The sequence below is a fragment of the Chelonia mydas genome, chromosome 3 (genome assembly GCF_015237465.2).
Source record: "Chelonia mydas isolate rCheMyd1 chromosome 3, rCheMyd1.pri.v2, whole genome shotgun sequence".
In the NCBI taxonomy this organism is placed as follows: Eukaryota; Metazoa; Chordata; order Testudines; family Cheloniidae; genus Chelonia; species Chelonia mydas.
The window spans coordinates 108,746,183-108,768,849 of NC_057851.1; the positions used below are offsets into that span (position 1 = coordinate 108,746,183).

Sequence of the window (22,667 nt, forward strand, 5' to 3'; positions counted from 1 at the left end):
CTGCTTTAGTCTTTGAAAGGTTTTAACCCTTCCCTATGTCATCCAGACATGGGAAAAAACTATTTTTATATCTTTTTATATGTTGCAGCCTTGCTTCCAGATAGAGAATGTGATTTTACTACACTCTGGATCTGCAAGGGGAGGAAGGATGTGTTAATAAAACATCAAGAGAAGGCCTTGCCATAAGAAGGTCTCACATCTACATAAAGGCAGCTACAGGACCTGATATGTAGATTTAATCAGAGTTAAAAAAAATATATGAGTGCTTAAAATGAGAAATGTTCTCGCTCTAGATATTCCTGAAGGATTAAAAAAAAACCTTTTAATTAATGACAACCCTGAAGGTAGTGAGCGATAGTTAATTAAAAAGCAAGCAAAAGAGAGAGAGGAGCTAGGGTTTAACTGGAAGTGAACCTGTTTCTTTTCCAGGGGAAGACTATTATAAAATCCTTTTGCTAATAAATACAAAATCATTGCAATGAGGAAGAAAGTGTAAAGAGAGAGTCAGCGTGCAATGATGTGGCTGGAACCTCTGGATGTCTGCGCATGTTCCGGATGTCTGTGCACGTCTCCGTCCAAATTGGACCTCATCCGTCTGGACCACTCTGACCTTTTAGAAAAGTAAAAAGTTGCACAAAAAAGTTGCAATATATGCCACCAAATGTCTTAGTTTTCTCATGTACAATGTGAAGCAGCAAATTAGCATGACTTAAAACAAAAAAAGCAGCCCCTTCCTTCCCGTAGAAACTTCGGTGGGAAACGCCAGGCTTTAAGTCAGATACGTACAAAATGTTGAGTCTTTTTCTTTTTAAAGAGAAGAAAGGAGGGGCAGTCTTGGGACTCTGTGATGCATTGTACATGAACTTTGGGGGCATGTACATCTTTGAAAGACTTTAATATCTTCCTGCCCTCTAGAGCTGATGTCAGCAGTCATGTAGCCCTTCATTCTGAAGTCTTCCAGATATGCTAACGTAGTTAAGTGTACAATGCTCACTTAGTTAATTTCAAACAACTTAACTCAGCCTCTTAGGGCTTTGTACTTTCCTGAAGCATTTAGTACCTATCTATAGGAGGTTAGTGGATTGATAAAAGGACATCGTCTGAGCCTCAGATTAACACCTCCTTTTAAGTGTTTGATACCAGCTAAAATCAGTGACTGAAGCCTGATAGTATTCTCTCTAAACAGTCCCTCAGCCTGGGCTTTGCTGTATGTATGTTTAGGGTCAGATGTGAGAGAGAGCTCCCTGTGTTGGATGCTTTCTTCTTTTGAAAATCTGGCCATAAATATTAGAGTGGGAGCTGCTGGCTGCAGAACACTTTGGGAAATCTGGCCTTTATTAGGTGCCTAAATAGGAACTGCGTTCTTTTGGGAGGCGGGGGGAGAAGTACAGAAGTAGTACAAAAGTAAATGAAATATCATATATTGTACAAGATGATGAGCTGATAATTGTTCAGTTGTAGGTGTTGGGGAGGAAAATATGACAACATTCCTTTTCATTGTATATTACCGCACTTCCCTTTCTATTAGACAAGTTGGAAACAAAACAAAACACCTTACGATACTTAGATATTTCACACATACAAGGTATACTCAGTGTACTTCCACTAGGCTTGGAAGGATTAAGTTTTTATCAAAAAATGTCAGTGTCACCATACATACGCAAATTGAAGAAAAAATATTTCCTTTGATAACTGAAATTTACATATAGGCAAAGTAAGAAAAATGTTGCTTGAAAATTTATGGGAGTTTGATTTAAGGCTATTTACTTTGTAAATTTTGACATGTGATGTTGACAATTTGTGATTTAATGGTTATAAAGCTTTAACTTTTTGAATCTCAGTGTCTACTGTCATTAAATAATTGTCTGACTCCCCCTTCCCTGTCTGTCCCCCATGTAATGTCCAACAACTGTGAAATTTAAATATATTTAAAATAAACAGCTATTAGCTGTCTACATATTTAAAAAAATGAGTTCTACTAAGCCCATCTTTAACACACGATTGTTGATAAGGTCTGGCAACAATTAAGACCTCAGCCTAATTCACTTGGCAGTAGAACTTGGGATGTAGGTTCCCAGAGAAGAGGTAATATCACCACCACTTGTCAGCTAGTGGTGAGCAGAGCAGCTCTCAAAATAGGTGAGTGGGGAGGAAGGTAGGGCCAGAGCACCAAAGAGATGTACTGATTCAGCATCTCTTCCACTCAGCCAGTCGGTCTTGCCAATTTGTGTGATATTGTGTGTTTCTTCATAAAGCCTCAGCTCCTGGAGTCGTGTAATTACATGAGGATCTCAGCTTTTGTTTTTTAAAAGAAGTTTCCTAGTGCTCATGGTGGCATGAAACACCTTGAAATTATGAGTCCTAAAGACTGCAAGCTCAGAAGGCATATAAAAAGACCCCAACAGTGTTAATTTTAGGACAATCATGATTTTGGGGGGGCCTGACTCATGCTTTTTGAATGCTAAGTGTCAGGAGTACTGGTAGCATCCACCAGTAGCACTCCTCCTGGAAAAGTTTCCCTCTCCAGTAGAGTGTAGTGTCATTACAGTCATACCTGTGGTGAATCTCCACTCAGAAACAGTTTCTGCTCAGGAAATCTTCTTGGTCTGCAGGGATGGACCAAGGCAAACTGCTACAGAGAGATCTGGATTGCTTGGTAAACTGAGTTTTAATATTGCCAAATGTAAAGTTATAGATCTCGAAATAAAGGCCATAATACTAGATGTGGGACTCTCACTCCTTCCCAGGATACTCTTGAAAAGACTTGGGGGTCATAGTGAATAATCAACTGATCACAAGCTCCCAGAGCAATGCTTTGGGCAACAGGGCTAATGAGATCCTTGACTGGATAAACAGGGGAGTCTTGAGTAGAAGTAGAGATGTTATTTTACCTCTGTATTTGGCAATGATGCGATGGCTGTTGGAATACAGTTCTGGTGTCTGCAATTTAATAAGGATGTTGAAAAACTGGAGAGGATTCAGAGAAAACACAACGAGAATGATTAAAGGATTAGAAAACATGCATATAGTGATAAACTCAAGGAGCTCAATCTATTTAGCTTAACAAAGAGAAAATTAAAAGGTGACTTGATTCCAGTCTATAAGTAGCTACATGGGGAACAAATATTTAATAATGGGCTCTTCAAATCAATAGCAGAGAAAGGTATAACATGATCCAATGTCTGGAAATTGAAGCTAGGCAAATTCAAACTGGAAATAAGGCCAATCCTCAGGCCGGCATCAGGCCTTTTCTATAAGCCCCAATCTGCTTCCCTTGATTGGAGCTGACTGGGCAGGGGTAATTAGGTGCTTCTGCACCAGCACCCTACAGTTGAATACAACATGTTGAGTAGAGTCACTTGAGCAGGGTAATGGGCACAGTGCTTACAATGCTGGCAGTGGCCAGCTACATTAGGACTACTAACATTTTTGAAAACCTTTTTGAACTTAGCCAACATTAGCAGGAGTGGGAAATTTTTGCACAATTTCACTAGATAGGCCAGGATTTAAACAGTTAAAACACTTAAACAGTAGGGAATTCCAATCTTCACCCGAACAATTATCCATCACATCCGGTGTTCTGTCTCCAACAGGGGCCAGTATCAGATATTCAGAGAGAAGTGCTAGAATCCCCACAGTGGACAATTATAGAATAATCTGCTTAGAGGGAAAGTTCCATGCTAACCCCAGGATTCATTGAACTATTTTGTTCTAGCTAATGAAACTGTAGATGTTCATATTATTCATATACTGTTAATATGTAATCCACATATGAATCCTTTTGTGAAATTAATCCTTTTTAAAAGTCAGCTCTTTGGGTTAGTTGCTTAAAACAAGTAGAAAATTATCTTAAAACACATACAGTGATGCTTCCCTCTTTCCCAAAGGAGGGAAAAGAAGCCCATGTAGACTTTCTTGCTAATTTATAAACAGATTTGCTTCCCATGTGGATTTCAGAACTAGAATTATTTTGGTCAAATTATTAATTCCTGCTTGAATATTATTTGTTTTATAATATTGCTTTTAGTTAGCAGTGTCCTTCATTCATAAGTTGTTGACTGCATAGTCCTTTAAACACTCCATAAGGAGGTCTTCATAGTGTACTGCAAGTTCTTCCCTGACATCTGCTACACAGAACTCAAGCAGGTGCATGATCCCGACTTTAAACATGTAATTCACTAGTAATCTTTAAAAGGAATAGGATCATAAACTCAGACATTAAAGATAAATATTAGGTAAATTATAAGGGTAATGTGTTCCTAACTAGGTAATTTTCTGATAAGCACTGACATTTGTGGAAGATATTTAATTATTGATGTACAATACATCAGGAATTATTAATCAAAAGGGTATCATAAGTCCAAATGGATATAAATTACATGTATTATAATGCTGACATTATTTAATTCACTAGGATTTCTAATTTAATAGTCATGCTGGATTAGACAATGTGGGTGTCATACCATGGGAATATTAATTTTTGCCTCACTACCCTCCAGTTCTAAAAAGACAGAAATTATGCACAGTTTCCAAGTCTCTTAAATCAACATAGAATTTCAATTTAAGTTCATATATCAACAATTATTTAACTTGTGTAATGATATCATAGACATTTTTTGTTTAAGAATAAAATAGTGGCTTTATTTTTCCAGTGATATTTTTCTACCTTTACCTGTCTTACCACTACTCAATCTCATGTTATCATGTGGTGAAAACACACTTGCACCCATTTTTTAAATAGCATTTAAGAGTCTAGTGCAACATTGATGCTTCAGTCTAAGAGATAAGTACTATGGTCCTGATCCTTATCTGATACCAGTTTTACATTACTGTAACTCCGTTGATGTCAATGGATTTACTTCTGATTTACAACAATAAGAGAAGAATCAGGCCAAATATTTCTATTTATAAAGAGACCTATCCACTCTCCACTTATAAAAATGGAATATGCTCCCATCAGAAAGCCATTTGCTAATATAAGTATTTTTCAGTGGGCCATCACTATGGTATTTGAAAGCTGCCTAAGAGTAAACAGAAAGCACTGTAAAAGGCTTCATCTTGTCCAGTCTTTTTGGTAATTGCCAGCTCCGTTACCACTAGCATTTGTCTGTGGCAAGGCTCCCTCAACTCTGTCCCTAAAGTTGCTTTGCTTTAGGAAGTTCAGGGGCACTTGTTCCCTACAACTTTGAAATGGTTTTGCTTTTAATCTAAGCCATGTAATCTTCACAATAATAATTTAGAATTTCTTGACTAAGCTGTTTTTTAAATATAATGTTGCAATGAAAGAGGCAAACCTCTTATTTTTCAAACTCAACTTTCTCACATGCCTTGTACAACTAATCTTCAATTTAACAATTAAAAATCTCCTGTGGTCACATAACATGCATGAGAAATTAGCGTACAGCTGAGTGGGTTTTTTGTTGAGGAAGTTGGTCAAGATCACGCTTACATGGAAGGCTAGGTACAGCTTTAACTGGGGAGTTACTTTTGTGGAAAAAAAACATTGTTTAGATAGTTCCTTGTTTTCTTTAAGTCTCAATCACTCTAAATAGAGAAATATTCTAGTCCTATGGCCTTTCTTTATCAGATCCTTTAGGTAGATTGGGGTAATATTGCTCTTCCCCAGCTTCCATGGCAACTCAGAACTATTCAGAAGATCACTTCAGCAGCACACACTGACGGTAAATGGGAAAAAAGACAATAGCTCTCCAATGGTAACCTCTCAATTCTTAGTCATCCTGGTGTGCAAGTTAATGGAGGAGGACAAAGAAATCCCCCCCCCCAACCCACTTACAGAGGTAACTGGCAGACTGCCAGCCTCTATTTGTTTTATCATGTACATTGTGGATAGGAATACAAGTAATGTGTCAGGCCTTTGGCTTTTCTGAAGTAAAAGCCAAGTCCCTCCGACTCCTAGGCCAGGGGACCAGGGGCTGTGCAGTTCCTACCATTATTTAAAATGTATCTGCAAGGTTTCTACAATTTCCAGCTGGCATACTGTTCTTTGTGTTGTGAGAGATGGCATGGGTGGATTTTGGACTCTAACACTGAGAAACTTTAAAAAAAAACTGTCAGTGCTTGGTTAAGGACTCATTTTGGACCACTATTGTAATTTCATATTGATTATTTAGCAGTAAGACCCCAGTGCCAAGGGCTGTGATTAGCTCTGTGTTGGGGAAATAATATTGGTGCCTCACTACTTTCAGTCTCGTAGGTTTCCTGTTTTGTTTTTAAATTGGCAAAATCCATCTGTTTTGTTGCCCAGCCTGTTCCCTGAGAATAGTTTTGTGTGTGTGTGTGTGTGTGTGTGTAAGCACCTTCCAATGTCAGACATTAGACCATGAAGACGAGTCAGGAAAGTAAACTTTATTAACCTCCAAAACATAGCTGTGAACCGGGTTTAACAGGCAAAAAAGTGCTTGTTAAATGGATATGTAATATTCTCAATGAATTCCACCTCTACGCTCTGCATTAAGGACTATTATGATTAATTCATTGCCCAACATTACAGCAATATGCTAAAACATATCTTACGGCTTTTCTTTTTGGTGTGAAATATTAAAGATTCAACATTTGTATCAGTGTACATAATTCATATTCCAGAGCCCATGAGTTTGAAGAGAAGCTTGAATGTATTAACTAATTTCACAAGTTGGTTTGTTAAGCATTCATTAGAATTTCCACTCAATAGAATTTGGGGTACAGAGAAATTTATTTTAGAACGGTGAAATTAATAGAAAGACTGAGTTATTACCCTTTTTCTCTGCAATCTGTTTTGTTGCATAAGAAAAATGAGATTGCAGATATGTGCAATCTTAGCAGTTACCATGTCTTCAATGAAATTTGTCAGTGTGATGATCTTATATTCCAATGTGTATCACTTGTTACAGGTGAGTGATTTATTAACTTACTGTTAATTACTGAAGGAAAAGGCATTTGGGCTAGACATGTTTATTTTCTAATATTTCTGCAGTGCAAAAAATATACTGTTGAGCTCAAAACCTGGGCTACTTGAACACGTACATTAAATTACATTTCAGAGGATACAGAGAGTTCTGTGTCACAAAACTAATTACCCAACAGATTAAGTACTGGATCTGGCCATAGATGGTCATTATTTAATTGGCTGGAAGGTCATGATTACATTTAATGTACTATGGCTCTAAGCAGTTTCTTAGTTGTTCAGCTTCCACTCCTCTCCTTTAGTCCCATTGTGCATTTGAAAGCATCATGGTACAAATACTTCAGTCTGATTCAATGTCTTCTGTACAAGTTCATGTATTTAGAGGGGCGATTACAGATGTTAGATAGAGATCCCCCCTTTAAATGCAGGTCTGTGTTGCCTGTTCTGCACCTTTCTCATCGTTTAAGAACTAAAACAGAATGATTAATTTGGATACTGGCCTGATATTATTGGTATATTCCTACTTGCTGGCATGTGGTGATATGTAGTGTTTTTCAGGTCTTGTGATTATAATTCTGCTGACACGGTGTAGGGCTGTGCACCTCCCTCCAATTTATTCAGGAATCTGTGTTAAGTGATTATTTCAGATTAAAGAGTTATTTCTTTAAGCACAAAACAAAATAGTATGAGATAGAGAAGATAGGATGTAGCTTTAAGGAATGAAACGAAGAAGAGACATGATTTCCCTCATGATTATGCACAGTGGTTATCTATTTATTAAAGGCCTACTCCTGTGACACACTGAGCATCCAGTGTGAGATGCTGTGTGTTGGTGGCACTCAGCATCTTGCAGCAGGTGTTCATCATCTGCCAGGATCAGAGCAGAAAGGGCTAATAATATTCTGTTAAATGAATGTTGAAGGCTGAGAATACATTTTCCTGAGATCATTGTTTAAAGATTGCTTATTGTAATGCATGAGAACCAAAAGGTTAACAGGATAGTTTAAAGGACAGTTTCAAACTGTTAAAATATATTCCCATCACTTCTTCTAACCACTTATTATGAGTCCTTAGAAACTTAAATTTGTTTCCTTAAGTAATGACACTCCAGACTGGGGTCATCTGTGGGAATTGAACCTGGTACTTCTCATGGTTCTTCAAGGGCTGGTCCCTTTGTGTATTTTATATGTGGTTTATGCATGTGCACCATGCACCTTGGATCAGAATTTTCCAGCAAGTAGTGTCCATTGGTCACAGTCCATTGGTCTGTACATGCGTGGTGGTTCTCCTTGTGCTCTGAACCAATGCCTTTCCAGTTCCTTCTTACTGCTACATGGCCTGAGTTGGAATCCTCTGTGTCCAAATGATCCTCATCTGTCTCCTAATCTGTAAATATGTATGTTGTACATAGTTTTAGTATTATTAGTGCTTTTAGATTTCTAATGTTTATAGTCACAAGACCATAAGACCAGTGGTCCATCTAGCTCAGTGTCCTATTTTCTAACAGTGGACTGCACCAGATGCTTCAGAGGGAGTGAACAGAACAGGACAATTTCAAGTGATTCATCCCCTGTTTTTCAGACCCAGTTTTTGGCAGCTAGAGTTTTAGGAACACCCAGTGCATGGGGTTGTGTCCCTTACCATCTTGCCAAACAGCCATTGATGGACCTATCCTATGTAAACTCATCTAATTCTTTTTTGGACTCAGTTACATTTTTGGCCTTCACAACATCTCTTGGCAACGAGTTCCATGGGTTGACTAGGTGTTGTGTGAAGAGGTACTTTCTTATGTTTGTTTTAAACCTGTTGCCTATTAATTTCATTAGGTGACTCCTAGTTCTTGTGTAATGTGAGGAGTAAATAACACTTCCTTATTCACGTTCTCCTGACCATTCGTGATTTTTAGACCTCTAGCATATCCCCCCTTAGTCATCTCTTTTTTAAGATGAACAGTCCCAATCTTTTTAACCTCTCCTCATATGAAATGTTCCAGATCCCTAATCCTTTTCATTTCTCTTCTCTGTACCTTTTCCAATTCCAATATCTTTTTTGAGATGGGCAACCAGTATTGAAGGTGAGGGCATATGATGGATTTATGTAGTGGCATTATAATATTTTGTGTCTTCTTATCTATCTTTTTCCTAAGAGTTCCGTACATTCTGTTAGCTTTTTTGGCTGCCGCTGCACATTGAACAGATGTTTTCAGAGAACTATCCACAGTGACTCCAAGATCTCTTTTTTGAGTGGTAACAGCTAATTTAGACCCCATCATTTTGTATGTACAGTTGGGATTATGTTTTCCAGTGGGCATGATTTTGCATTTATCAATATTGAATTTCATCTGCCATTTCAATATCACCTGCCCCCCCACTCCTCCTCCATCAGTGATGAACATCAGCGCTCCCTTTACTGCATTGGGGAGGCTCATTTCGCCACCAAGTGTGATATGTATCACTTCTTCCTCCCAGTACCTGTGAGGGACAGCAGCTCCATCTGCAGAAACATCTATTGAGGCCAGTCAGTCTCCCTGTACAGTGACCTGAGATGGGGAGCAGTACTGCTTCGAACACGAGCTCTGGAGCAGGCGCCAAAACCATTAAGGCAAGAAACCTTCTCATGAGAGTAGGGGACATAGGCATAAGGACAGATCCCCATCAAGATTTGCCTCTTAAAGAACAAAACAAAAAAAACCTCTCCCTGTTTTGGTCCAAGTCGGGTGAACTCTCTTGTGCATGCTCCCAAAGAATTAGGTTTGCACAAATCTTTTGATTGAGAATGGAAGGTGCAAAGGAGGAAGGATCCGTTGGTAATGGGTCTGGACCCAACACCAACTCAGAGGCCAAAAGTTTGCATCTGCCAGCTCCAGCTGCAAGTTTTATGTTGGACTTATATTAGATGGTACTGACATACTCCAGGAATAATCCACCAAGCACTGTCTTCTCAGATGCACCAGATTCATTGGTCCCAAACTCCAGGACTCCTCAAACTCTGGGACAAACCTTTACCTCACCGGAGGACATTTTTGCCTTACCCTATCTGCAATTTATTCTTCTCTTTTGTCCAATCCTCTTATGGGACATTCTGAAACAAGAAGAAACCAGCTCGATGGTAAAGGATCTCTCCCCATCCCATCCACAAGCTGGAACATGCTTCCCCTGGTTCCAACAGCACCACTGGGGAAAACTGAATCTACCTTTTTGTCAGATGAGTCGGATATTCTGGACAAACCTTCACCCCCTCCAAGAGAGAACAGTCTGAACAAAACCTCTTCAAGGTCTTGGAGGTGCTCTCTTCCCAGACATGGATTCCCAGGGGACCATTGGAACCCAGTGCACTGGGAACTTCCCCAACAAATAGACCCTTCACACAGTCCGTACTGGAACCCATAGAGTCTGTACCTTGATGCTGTGGATCAGAATAAGAATCACACCCACCCTCTTCCCCTGGGTAGTACTGCCCAGGCCCACCACAGTACACAGAGGAGGAAATTGAGTTGATCCAATGTTAGCAATGGTTTAAACAGCTGTGTCATCCTCCTCAGCAGATAAGGCAGTTGCTCTATCATCCCCATCTCTGCCTGATGACCACAGGCAACACCGGGAGCTGTTGAAGAGGGTAGCAACTGAGCTCGAGAGCTCTCTTGATGATACCAATGACATGCAAAATAGTCTCCTGGATGTTCTACAGCCCTCTGGCCCTAGCAGGGTGGCTCTGCCAGTAAATGAGGCCATTATGAAACCTGGCAAGGCAGCATGGTATATTCCAGGCTGCTGTGCCCCCACAGTAAAAAGGGCTGGAAAATATTTTTTCTGGCTAATGGGGCAGAGTTATTTACCCACTCAGTGCCCAATTCCTTCATTGTGCAGGCAGCCACAGAAAGTACCAGACTGCATCACCCCAAAGCAACTCCATCAGACAAGGGCACTTAAATGCTTTGACGTTCTAGAAAGAAAGGTATTTTCATTGACCAGCCTTCAATTCAGAATTGCTAATTACCAGACCCTGTGAGCAAAATAAAATTTCACGAATTCCAGCTTTCTGGAATTCAAGGACAAGGAGGACATGGCTCAATTCCAAGTCTTCCCTGATGAAGGCAAATTGGTAGCTAAGTTTTTTTGCCAAGTGAGCTATAGTCATGAGGCGAGAGTCCTAGATTCACTCTTCAGGGCTCCCTAGGGAAGTGCAGGATATCATCAAGGATCTGCCCTTTGATAAGCCTAATCTATTCACTGAAGAGACAGATGAGTCGCTACACTCACTTAAGGACACTAGGACAACCCTACAAACCCTGGGCTTTTACACCCTGGTTCTGAAGAGAAAGAAACCATCAGCAGGTTTATAAGTCTAGACCACTCCCTCAGCCCTCCCCTGCCACCCACCAAGGCTCTTACGAACAGCCATGTAAGGGCTACAAAAACCCAGATTTGTGGCTCAGCTGCTGCCAGGGCCTGAAATGTACTTGGGTGTGGCTCTGGTCTTGTGCTGGTGAGAGAGCCACCACTGTACACATCCCTTTCAGTGCAAGATGGAGCAAGATGAGGTTCATCCTATCTACCTTCCCCATAAAAATAGATTGGGATTCAGGTTCCTGACCAACCTAGTCTATTGTCAAAGGTGCACTGACTGTGTTTGGGAAAGAAAGGGCTATTCTATCCATCTTCTAGGACTGAGTGGAATACGATACAGAAGAGAGAAGGGAAAGAATAATTCTGTATTTTAGAAGTGTGATGGGTTTCCCTATTTTAAGATGCCACCTGATGTGCTGAGATACCGCTGAGCCCACCTGGGCACGCTTTTTACCTGTCTTGCTGAGCCAGGCTATTAAGCCTCCTCCAGCACACACACAAGCAGGGCCACACCCAACTACAGAATGACAGACGCAGAGATCAGCTCTGGGAAGACTCAACTTAAGGGACGTGCCCCAGCACTCAGGTGTCCACCTCCTTTGGAGTGCAGTCCCCAAATTATGAAATCTGCCTTCTCCCTCAATGCAGAGGAAGGTATGCACAGCTTCTTACCCCTGCCCCCCATTATGAATTGCACAAACAGGGTTATATTATAAACAATAAGTTTATTAACTACAAAAAAGTGAATTTTAAGTGGTTAAAGAGATAGCAAACAAAACAAATCAGATTACTAAGCAAATAAAAACAAAACATGCAAACTAAACTTGATTCACTAAAGAAACAGGTTATGAAATGTAATTTCTCACCCTAAATGTTGAATTTAGGCAGGAATGTAGAGTTTCTGTAGCTCAGAGTTCCAGTTATTTTTCTTACAGACTAGACCCCTGTCTCAGTCTGGACTCACCCCTGCCTTTCCCTTCAGGCTGGTGTCTTTGTCCCTTCAGGTACTTTCAGCAGTCTTTCTTCTTGGGTAGGCATAAAGGAGAGTCCCCTTTGCCTTCCTCCCCATCCTTAGATAAGATTTACATAAGGTGGGAATCATTTGTTTCCCAAACATGACTCCCCCCCTTCCCTGTTAGTGAAAAGTTACAAGGAGTCCAAGATAATGTTTAGTATCAGGTGACCAGACCACCTGATCTAGTAGTGTCACAGTTACATCCCACGATGCCTCCCAGGAGGGAGGGAGATTAGTATCTTCAGTGTCTTGTTGTGCCTTCCCAATGGCCATCAAATCCGATGGCCTCTCATCTGGTGGGTGTCTTCCCAGTACATACCCAGTTGTAGTTGGTACACAGTCCATATTCCTAACTTTAGATACAGAAATGATACATACAAATTGAATAATCACATTCAGTAAATCAGCCTTTCCAATGATATCTTATGTGAGCCATCTTGCATAAAGTACATCTCAGTTGTGTCATATCTATATCATAAGCATATTTTCATAAAGAATATGGAGTGTAATGTTACAAGTAGGGTGGGTGAATTTTACCTCTGAGCAGAGCCGAGCACAAGATCGATTCACCACTGAAATCCCACGTAAGCCTGTGAAATAAAACATAAGTTTTATTTGATAGAACTTGTGCTGGACTTCTGCCTAGAGGTGACTCTCACCTAACATGAAGAGGTTAGTGTGAATGTCTAAAGGCAATTTACTGAGGAATCACTCCACTGCTAGGTGAAAGGTTATTTGTATGGAGAAATAATTCAATTTGAAAGTGTTCCCTAAGCATGCAAGAGAATCTCTTATCTGAGTCGAAGAGAGGCCTCTGAGTAGTCAGAGTTGTACTTCCCAGCCAAGTGAATGTGTTTTGTGCTTTCCCTCAGTAGGGGCCCATGTGTGAAATGGGCATTCAAGGTTGAAATGGCATCTGTGTGATAATTTATTTGAAAATTGCATGATGCCCCTACATGAGAGAGTACATAAAAATTCATAAAATACATGAAGAAGAAAATCTCATTAATATTTATCAGCCTTCTCTTTGTGTAACAGAGATGTTAACTCATTGTCTCATTTAAATGCAATATACTCAATATATGGAAGAAATAATGGGCAGTAAATTTCAGTAACTTAATTCTACGTCTTTCCCAAGGCAAAGTTGGTGCACAGGGTGGAAACCAGTCTTCCATTCCTCATTGTAATTTGCTGCTGCTTCTGTTTGCTCTAGGGCATTGAGATCGACTGTTCTACCCTCCCTGTTAAGTGTTCTTCTTAACGTCTCTGTTGGGTGCTCTTGTTTCCTCACACCAATCGTTTTCCACTTGGCAGCTTCATGTAGAAGCATGTGTATTGATATCTGGAGTACATGCCCCAAATATGTCCAATACTTCCTTTGGATTTTGATGGAAGCAAGCTGCTCATTGCTGATTTCTCAGATCTCTTCTTTGGTGACAAAATCTTTACAAGCTATTCCCCAAATCTTCTGTAAGCATGTATTTTTGAAGGCATCTAGTTTTCCATCTAATGTTTTAATAGCTCTCCAGCTCTCACAGCCATGTGCTAGCACTGAGATTACATTTGAATTGAAAATTCTCAGTTTTGTTCTGATGCTGTTTAACTTTAATTTCTATACATTGTTGAGTTTAGTAAATGCTGTGGATGCCTTTCCTATTCTTTATGTCACTTCCTTCTTGAGGTCTCCATTGGTGAATATGGGTGCTCCCCAGGTAGATTAATTGTTCTGCTTTCTTGATATTTTTTGCCTTCTAATTTGATGCTACTGCTTGCTGTATGTGTTTCAGGGATGTTTGCAACGTAGTGCTTCAGAGTAAATCTACACGTGGCCACACAGATGTGCAGAAAGCTTTGGAGCTTTCCAGCATTCTCCTCTTCTAGTGAGTCTATGAAGGAATAAATAAACTATGAATATTCAAAATTAAGAAATGCATAAGACCAGTTGCTCTGTCATAGGCTTAAAAGCATATCTTTAGACCTAGTCTATTGGCTTTTTTCTGTAATTTAGGAAAATAAAAATATAGTACTAACATTCAACCGACTCTTTTCAAGCTTTCTGCTGTAGTCTCATCTACACTGGCAAAAATAGAGTCTGTAACTCATCACTTACTGCATCACTGGTTGTAACTGATGTGTAGACAGGACTGGGGTGTAAACATAGTAGATTCTGGACAACACTACAGCTTCCATTGTTGCTACCTACATGGGTTGCCAAGGTGGTGAATAATGGGTCCTATTTTTGCTGTGTAGATGCAGCCTCTAAAGATCTACAAACAGGATTTGCAACTAAATTTCCCTGGAGATAGGGGTGCTTGGAGCCCAGCACTAGATTAGATATATTTGAAATGTTTTTACCACCACATCAACTTAAATCAACTTCCTGTTTTAGGATTTTATTAAAAAAATCTATATGCAGACCAAGGTTTTTAACGCGTTTTAGAGTGAACCTGGGCTGAATTATGATATTGCATTTAAATCATGAAAATTCATGGTTTTGCTCAAAAAGCCCAGGTGAAACTATAGTTTTGGTTTTTTGTTCTGAGATTTGGGGTTAATGGATGCATACCCACACATCCTGAAATGACAGAAAATATTTGTGTGATCTCTAACTGAAGTGCCCAGTTTTGTACCGATGAGACTGAGAGACTACAGTTGGCTGTAGGACTACAGAGATAACAGATAATGCCACTTTTCCCCTCCAGGCCTTTCAACAGACTTCAGAGAATTACAACATTAGGCTCTGTCTCACTGGGAGAAAAAAATAAGTTAAATAAAACAAAATCAAAATTGATGCAGTTCTCTCTGCAATAGAAACCATCTCTAATGAACTATCAGAGACACATTCTGGTGTGGAATGGTGTGTATCAGACCTAGAAGATACTCTCCACACAATGGATTATAACACAAATGGCACCAGAGGAGCAGTTTCAAACTGCCTTGAAGAAAATCAATGGTCTAGAAAACTAGAGCTGAAGCAATGTTAAGAACTGTAAAAGTTCCTGCAGGAATTGAGGGCTCTGACCCTGTGAGGTTTTTAACTAAATGGCTACTTAGTTTATTGGATTTACTCAGAAAAAATAGTTTAAATGAAGCTGGATGGAGAAAATATTCTCTGTTATGTCAAAGACTGAAAAATAGTGAGAGTTTTAACTAGGTATGGGAGCTTAGGGAAGAGCTCTTTCCTACACAATTGGAAAGAGGACTTCTGCTATGATGTTTACAGAACACTTTCAGCTGATGATCTCTAGGCAGGTGGGTAGCTGAGACTACTACTGATCTGCTTGTTTCCATTAACAAAAAAAACACAAACAAAATACTCTATATTTACTAATTGCGCACACAGCTAGTCTTAAAGTATGCCTGTATTACTGATAAGTAGAGCTGTGCAGGAAACAATTTTCATTGCACAGGCTATTCCAATATTTCAACAATTGTTTTCATCCTAAAATAGGATGAAAGATCAAAAATTTTCACAGAACAAGAAGTTCAAAAAAATGTATTTGGAAATGCAGAAATGAAAGACGTTGACATTTTGGATTGAAACAAAACATTTTGTTTAGAACTTATCCATTGAAAAGTTTTAATGAAATCCACCAAAAATTCAATTTTGAGCAAACGCGTATTTTTGCTGGGAAAATTCTGAGTCAAAAAATGTCAACGAGTTCTATTGATTATATATTTTTAAAACACCTCACATAATGGGGTCATGCATATAGGCACTATCTATAGGCATATACATTTAATGATTGCTTTGACCACATATTAGTTTCGAGGGTAGGGGTTTTTGGAGCAGTGGAAAGTTAGCAAAACACAGAAAAGTGAAAGCCAGGTACAGGGATATATAAATAGACCCACAGAGTTGCAATGCCTACATTGGCCATGACACAGGAAATCTGGGCAGGAGGAAGGAATGGGTCAGAATGCTCAAGGACAAAGGAAGGCAAGCTGGGGAAAAAGACTTCAGAAGGGAAAAGCAAACCAGCATGTGTAAGTTTTGAGGCAGGAGACCCTGCCTATCTTCCAGAACACAGATATTCATTGAAGGACTCCCAAAAGAAGGGTAAGCTAGTGAGGGTCATTATGTTTAGATTGTTTGTTGTGTTCTATATGATCTGTATTCACTTGTGGTTTATCTGTTATGTATAAAAGAGCAATGGTGTTAGAATCTGTCAAAGTGTCTGTGTGTATTACATCCTTCACAACTGTTGTGTGCTCCTGAGTTAAACTGTAACCTAGAAGGTTCACATCGCATCATAGGACTGCAAGGGACATCAAGAGGTCTTCTAATCCAGTCCCTGCACTCAAGGCAGGACTGAGTATTATCTAGACTCTTTCAAACAGGTGTTTGTCTAACCTGCTCTTAAAAAAATCACCAATGATGGAGATACCATAACCTCCCTAGTCAATTTATTCCAGTGCTTAACTACCCGGGCAATTAGGAAGTTTTTCCTAATATCTAACCTAAACTGCCCTTGCTGCAATTTAAGCCCCTTGCTTCTTGTCCTAGCCTCAGAGGTTAAAGAGAACAATTTTTCTCCCTCCTCCTTGTAACAACCTTTTCTGTATTTGAAAACAGTTATCATGTGCCCTCTCAGTCTTCTCTTTTCCAGCCTAAACAAACCCATTTCCGCCCCCCACCCCCCATCTTCCTTCATAGGTCATGTTTTCTAGACCTTTACTCGTTTTTGTTGCTCTTCTCTAGACTCTCCAATTTGTCCACATCTTTCCTGAAATGTAGTGTCCAGAACTGGATACAGTACTCCAGTTGAGGCCTAACCAGTGCGGAGTAGAGCAGAAGAATTACTTCTCATGTCTTGCTGACAACACTCCTGCTAATACATCCCAGAATGATGTTCTCTTTTTTTTTTTGCAACGGTGTTACTGTTCACTCCTATTTAGTTTGTGGTCCACTATGACCCCCAGATCCCTTTCTGCAGTACTCCTTCCTAGGCAGTCATTTCCCATTTTGAATGTACGCAACTGATTGTTCCCTCCTAAGTGGAGTACTTTGCATTTTTCCTTATTGAATTTCATCCTATTTACTTCAGATCATTTCTCCAGTTTGTCCAGATCATTTTGAATTTTAATCCTGTCCTCCAAAGCACCTGCAACCCCTCCCAGTTTGGTATTGTCTGCAAACTTTATAAGTGTACTCTCTGTCATTATATAATTCATTAATGAAGATATTGAGCAGAACTGGACCCAGAACTGATCCCTGCAGGACCCCACTTGATATGTCCTTCCAGCTTGACTGTGAGCCACTGATAACTACTCCCTGGGAATGGTTTTCCAACCAGTTATGCACCACCTTATAGTAGCTCCATATAGGTTGGGTTTCGCTGGTTTGTTTATGAGATGGTCATACAAGATAGTTATCAAAGCCTTACTAAAGTCAAGATATACCACATCTACCATTCCCCCCCCATTCACAAGGCTTGTTACCCTGTCAAAGATAGCTATTAGGTTGGCTTGACATGATTTGTTCTTGACAAATCCATGCTGACTGTTACTTATCACATTATTATTTTCTAAGGTGTTTGCAAATTGCGTAATTATTTGCTCCATTATCTTTCCAAGTACTGAAGTTAAGCTTGTAGTCCTGTCTCTGGCAGAGGATGTATTTAAACTCTTGGAGTATCTTGGGGGTAACATTGGTCCTGGGAGCCAAAAGCAGGTGAGCTGAAAGGCTCTATTTCCATGAAGGGATAGCAGACAGAGTTCGTGCCCCAGGAAATGTGCCAGAGGGGCCAAGGGAGGAACCAGTGCTGCAGCCTGCTGAGATCCAGGGAAACACAAAACACCTGGGGACACACAGAATTGGATTTCCCTCACACCACTCTGGTCGGGAGCCATGAGGGGGAGCCCAAACCTGTCTATGACACAGTGTAGTACAAATATAGAATAATAAATAACTCTGGGGTCAGAGAGAGACCAGGTGGCAAAAACTATCAGAAATATTTCTGTTTTCAAGATTTGAAACAGGTCAACATTAATCCTTGATGAATTACAGCAGCATTAAATGTTGCATCCCACTGAGTACAAAACAAGAACATCAATATAAATATTAAATCAGGGAATGTTAGGAAGCAATAATTCGTCAGATTGTTATAAAAGTGTTGCCTCAAATCTGTTATGATATTGCAGCTGTGTTTCTTTCATTATCCAGCAGAAAGTTAAGAGCTTTACAGGCAGAAGGATCAAAGTTACTGTACTTTGTGAAGGTTGGACAATACTTTCCCATCCTCTTAGCAGCCCTGTCTGTTGGCTTGCACTATTAGGTACCTAAATTTATCTTATTGTACAGCCTTCAAGGGAGTTGTGTGAATACATCAAGGTGAAAAGTATACTGCACTCTCTCCCTCTTTTGCGCTCTAATTTTAAAAAGTTTCCAAAAAGAATGACATTCAGATGGATAATGAGAATATCCAAAGATACAACAGTAAAAATAAAAAATTGAAGGAATATATAAACAGTCATGTTTCATGGCCTAAGCCAGCTTCTAAGTAGCAGGGGCTAGGAAGCTTTCCCAACAAGCTTTCCCCCCCCCCTAAAATTGTTTACTATAGGGTTTCTTGCAGCTCTCTGAAGTATGCAGTACTAGCCACTGTCAAACAGGCTACTGGACCAGTGGTCTGACCTGCTATTGACATACAGTGTTCCTAAATAACTTTAGATTTGAGAACTTTTCACAAACTCACATTACATACATGACCAAGTACAATAAAAAAATTGTAACACTATCAAATATTTGATAGTTTAGATTGACAGAGTACACAGTCTACACAAAATAGCTTTCTGTATTCAGAAATGAAGGAAATAAAGATATGATTAGCCTGTTCTAATCAAAAAGGGGACCCATTTTGCTCAGCACTTGTTTAGAAGGCAAAAATCATTTGGTCATCTGAATGAATGGGATTGGTTTTGGTTTTAAATTTAAGTGAACCTAGTCCTGGAAAGTTGCCATCTTGATAAAAAGTGATGTTTGCTGTGATTCTCTCAGGTGTATAAATAATTATTGGTTTAAGAATTGGTTCTATTTGTCAATGTTAAATTATAAAGGGAGCTTGGACAATCATTTGCAGTTTCTCAGGTAGCTTTCTCTCACCAACAGTAAACTCAGAAATGCCAATGCAGGTGAAAGGTAAGTATTGTTTTAAATTTAATTATTTTTAAAAAATATGTTGTGTTTTATTCATGGTGACAAATGCTTCTTACCCATATCACCCTAAGGCAGAACAAAACAGATAATTTAATTGTCATTCATTTATCCTGTGTGAACTAGCATCAGAAGTAAGGTTAATATTATGTCACGGTTATTTTTCGTAAACAAAAATTCACAGAAGCCTGTGACCTGTCTGACTTTTACTAAAAATAAGGGGCAGGGGGAGGGCTGATGGGTGGATGACTGAAGCCCAAACCCCTTGTGGGGGGGGTGGGGGGGATGAGAGCCAGAGCCCCACTGCAGGAGGGGGAAGTGGGGATCCAGCACCTGCTGCCACCATGGCTGACAACTCCAGGGCCCTTGCCACAAGCCTGGCAGCTCAGAGCTCCAGAGCCTCCACTGCCTGTGATGGAGGAGAGTGCCGGGGCCCCACCACCACCCTCAGCGGCTTGGAGCTCTGGGGCACCTGCTGGCTGGTAGCTCCAGCCCTGCTGCCCTGGGCTGAGCTGAAGCAGAAAGTGACACTTGTGTCTCTGAAAGCCACAGAATCCGTGACCTCCATGACAAATTTTATCCTTAATCATAATTTTGGCAGTAATGTAGGGGAATACTAACAAAGATTATATCTTCTTTTTAATGGCTTTTATTTGTTTAGTAATGTCAGTGTTTGTTCTTGAAGTCCTGCCTCTTTCCAACATATGTACTTTTTATGGTGATTAAGACCAATGAGACAAGAGATGGTTATATAAGCTCTTTGTGTTTTCTAGCTTTTGGTGTTTGTAGGCCAGCCACAACTTGATTTAAGTCTATCAAGATACACATGGTTCTGAAAGCTTGTTTAATTTTAAAAGGAAAGCAGGTTCTCCAGACAACAGTAACGTACAATGCTCTAACTGGTTCACAAAACAGTTGATACAAGGATTTTGCTTGCATGTAAACGATATCGATTATGAAATTCATTATAAATATTTTAAACTACATTTCATGTTTTTGCATAACGTATGCATTCATAGCCTCAAAATTTCTAATACGGTGTTATTTCTGTATGTTCCCATTTAGCAAAGCAGCTAAGCATATACTTAATCCCGTTGACTTCAATGGGAATTAAGCACATGCTCTAAATCAAGCCTGTGCTCAAACGTTTTGCTGAATAGGGATAGACTGCTGAACTGAGGACCTAATTTTGAAGACTCCACCCTCTGTTGAAAATGTATGGATTCAGATCCCACTTTAGGAATTGAGTTTATACTGGATGAAGACAATGATAATGCTCAAGAGATGGGGGTTTTTTTGAAAAAAACCAAAAGCGTTCAGTGTTTTTCAGAAATGCCAGTCCTTAAAAAGTAAATTGACGTTTTAAAGAGTATCCAGGATTAAAGACTTATTCCAAAATCTTGAGTCCAACATCATTGGTACCTGAAATTGTGTTCTTAAAACCATATTTACATGTTTCTCTTCTTGGGGTGCCCACCACTTGATGAAACTGGGCTCCTCTCTGCCTTTCTCTGGTAACATTCCAGCTTATTAAATGTCCACCGGTGTTCTTAAGCACACAATGGCTGACCTGTTGGCCATTTGTATTTGGCATGAGTATGAAAGGAAGTGAATAGCTATTTAAAACCAATACCCATTGAAATGCTGTTTGAGAATGTCCAAATAAATGCTGAACTACTGTGAGCTCTTATTATTTACATAGAAGAAAAATAAGACTTTGATCTTCACTAAGTCAGGTGCTTCCTGGGACACAATGAAGGTATTACTAAATGTAATTTAATGTTCTGGAACAAGGATAGAAAGATGTGGAGATACAGATTTTAAGGAAATTGTTTATGATCTTAAACTTAATTACAGAAAAGATCATGATGAGGATACATAAAGGCTTGAAAGGTAGCCAATGCATTTCCCAAAGAACATTAAAAAAGTGATTGTTTACTAATTACAGACTATGTAGATGTAGAGTTGAGGCAAAAAAAAGATACTTACAAACAAAGATCTCAATCCTGTAAACCACCTGTATGAAGCTCATTCAGGATCAGGGCCAGACTTAAAGTAGTATACAAACTTAGTTTTCTTTAAAAAAAAAGAACAAAAAACCCACACACACAAAAGTTCACTTATTCCTAATGAGGACTGCAAACCTTCAAAGATGCTACCCCAAATTATATCAGTTCAGTAGCTTTCCTAAATTAAAAATACATCCAAACTAGAGAGCCCTGATCCCACAAGTAAATGAGTAACTTTGACTGATGTGAGCAATTCTTCTGTCTTTGTGTGTAAATGCTTGGAAGATGGGGACCTACTGTTAAAGCTATTTCACAGGAAGATTAAAAATTACAACTAGGAAATAAAAAGTCAGTGACAGCAGCAATACCTATACTATAATTAGATGGGGGTGAGGATTAGCTTTTTAAGCTTGTAGTTGAAAGCTGGGTTCAATGTGACAGAAAAAAGTATTACATATTTCTGTAATCCTGCACCTTCAGACAAGAAGTGTGGCAGCCAAGGATGCAAATGAAAAGACTTATTAGGTGGAATGGTTTTGTGGTTATTCATTTTCATACTATTATTTTGGCTGTAACCGCCCTGAAAATATTGTTAATTTCTGACAATCTCGCTCTTGTGTGGTTTCATGGGAGAAGGGATTCAGTGGACCTGTCTGCAAAGACAAATCTACCAAGGGAGGGATCATGCTCACAATAGTAATTCCAACTATTTTAAAAGTAAAGCTGAGCTGAATTTAAGGTAACTAATTTCTATTCAGATAAAATGTGTCAATTTTGGATCCAGATATGCTACCAAATTTAAAACAAGAATCAGACAGTATAGGTCATTAATATGAACACACAGAATTTCTTTTTTCAAAAGAGCCTTGTGTTGAGTTTCTTTTGTGATTAAATATTCATCTTTGAAAGAGCTGTAAAACGATTCAGTAGCATGGGTAAGTGGTTGTTTGGTCCTTTCTCTGCTGGCAAACTCAAGTTGTGTTATAACCTTGGAAGAATATTACAGTGTTATGTCACAAGCTCCCGACAGGGCTAATTTGTAGGTTGAGATACGCCCTTACTAATAAAAAAAATGTTAATGTCTTGTGGTTTTCAGTTTGCTAAGGCATCACCTGTCATTACCGCAAGCATTTGGGCAGTTAATTACATTATGAAGGTCACCTGACTGGATAATAATTTACAGAAACCAGCATTTATTTAACAGAACAAAAATCTGTGTAATTTTTATTTAAACCAG

General features: G+C 39.3%; 1 protein-coding gene and 1 long non-coding RNA gene across 5 annotated transcripts in view; one reads left to right on the forward strand and one right to left on the reverse strand.

The window, feature by feature from the left end:
• The window catches only part of SASH1 (SAM and SH3 domain containing 1), an 838,974-nt gene that overhangs the window by 531,403 nt on the left and 284,904 nt on the right, over positions 1–22,667 (forward strand). The gene's annotated exons all lie outside the window — the stretch shown is intronic.
• On the reverse strand, positions 13,256–22,175 carry LOC122465080. The gene is made up of 2 exons (XR_006289647.1): positions 21,411–22,175; positions 13,256–14,151 (listed from the first exon to the last, which is right to left on the reverse strand). It is a non-coding gene; the product is annotated as an uncharacterized LOC122465080 (long non-coding RNA).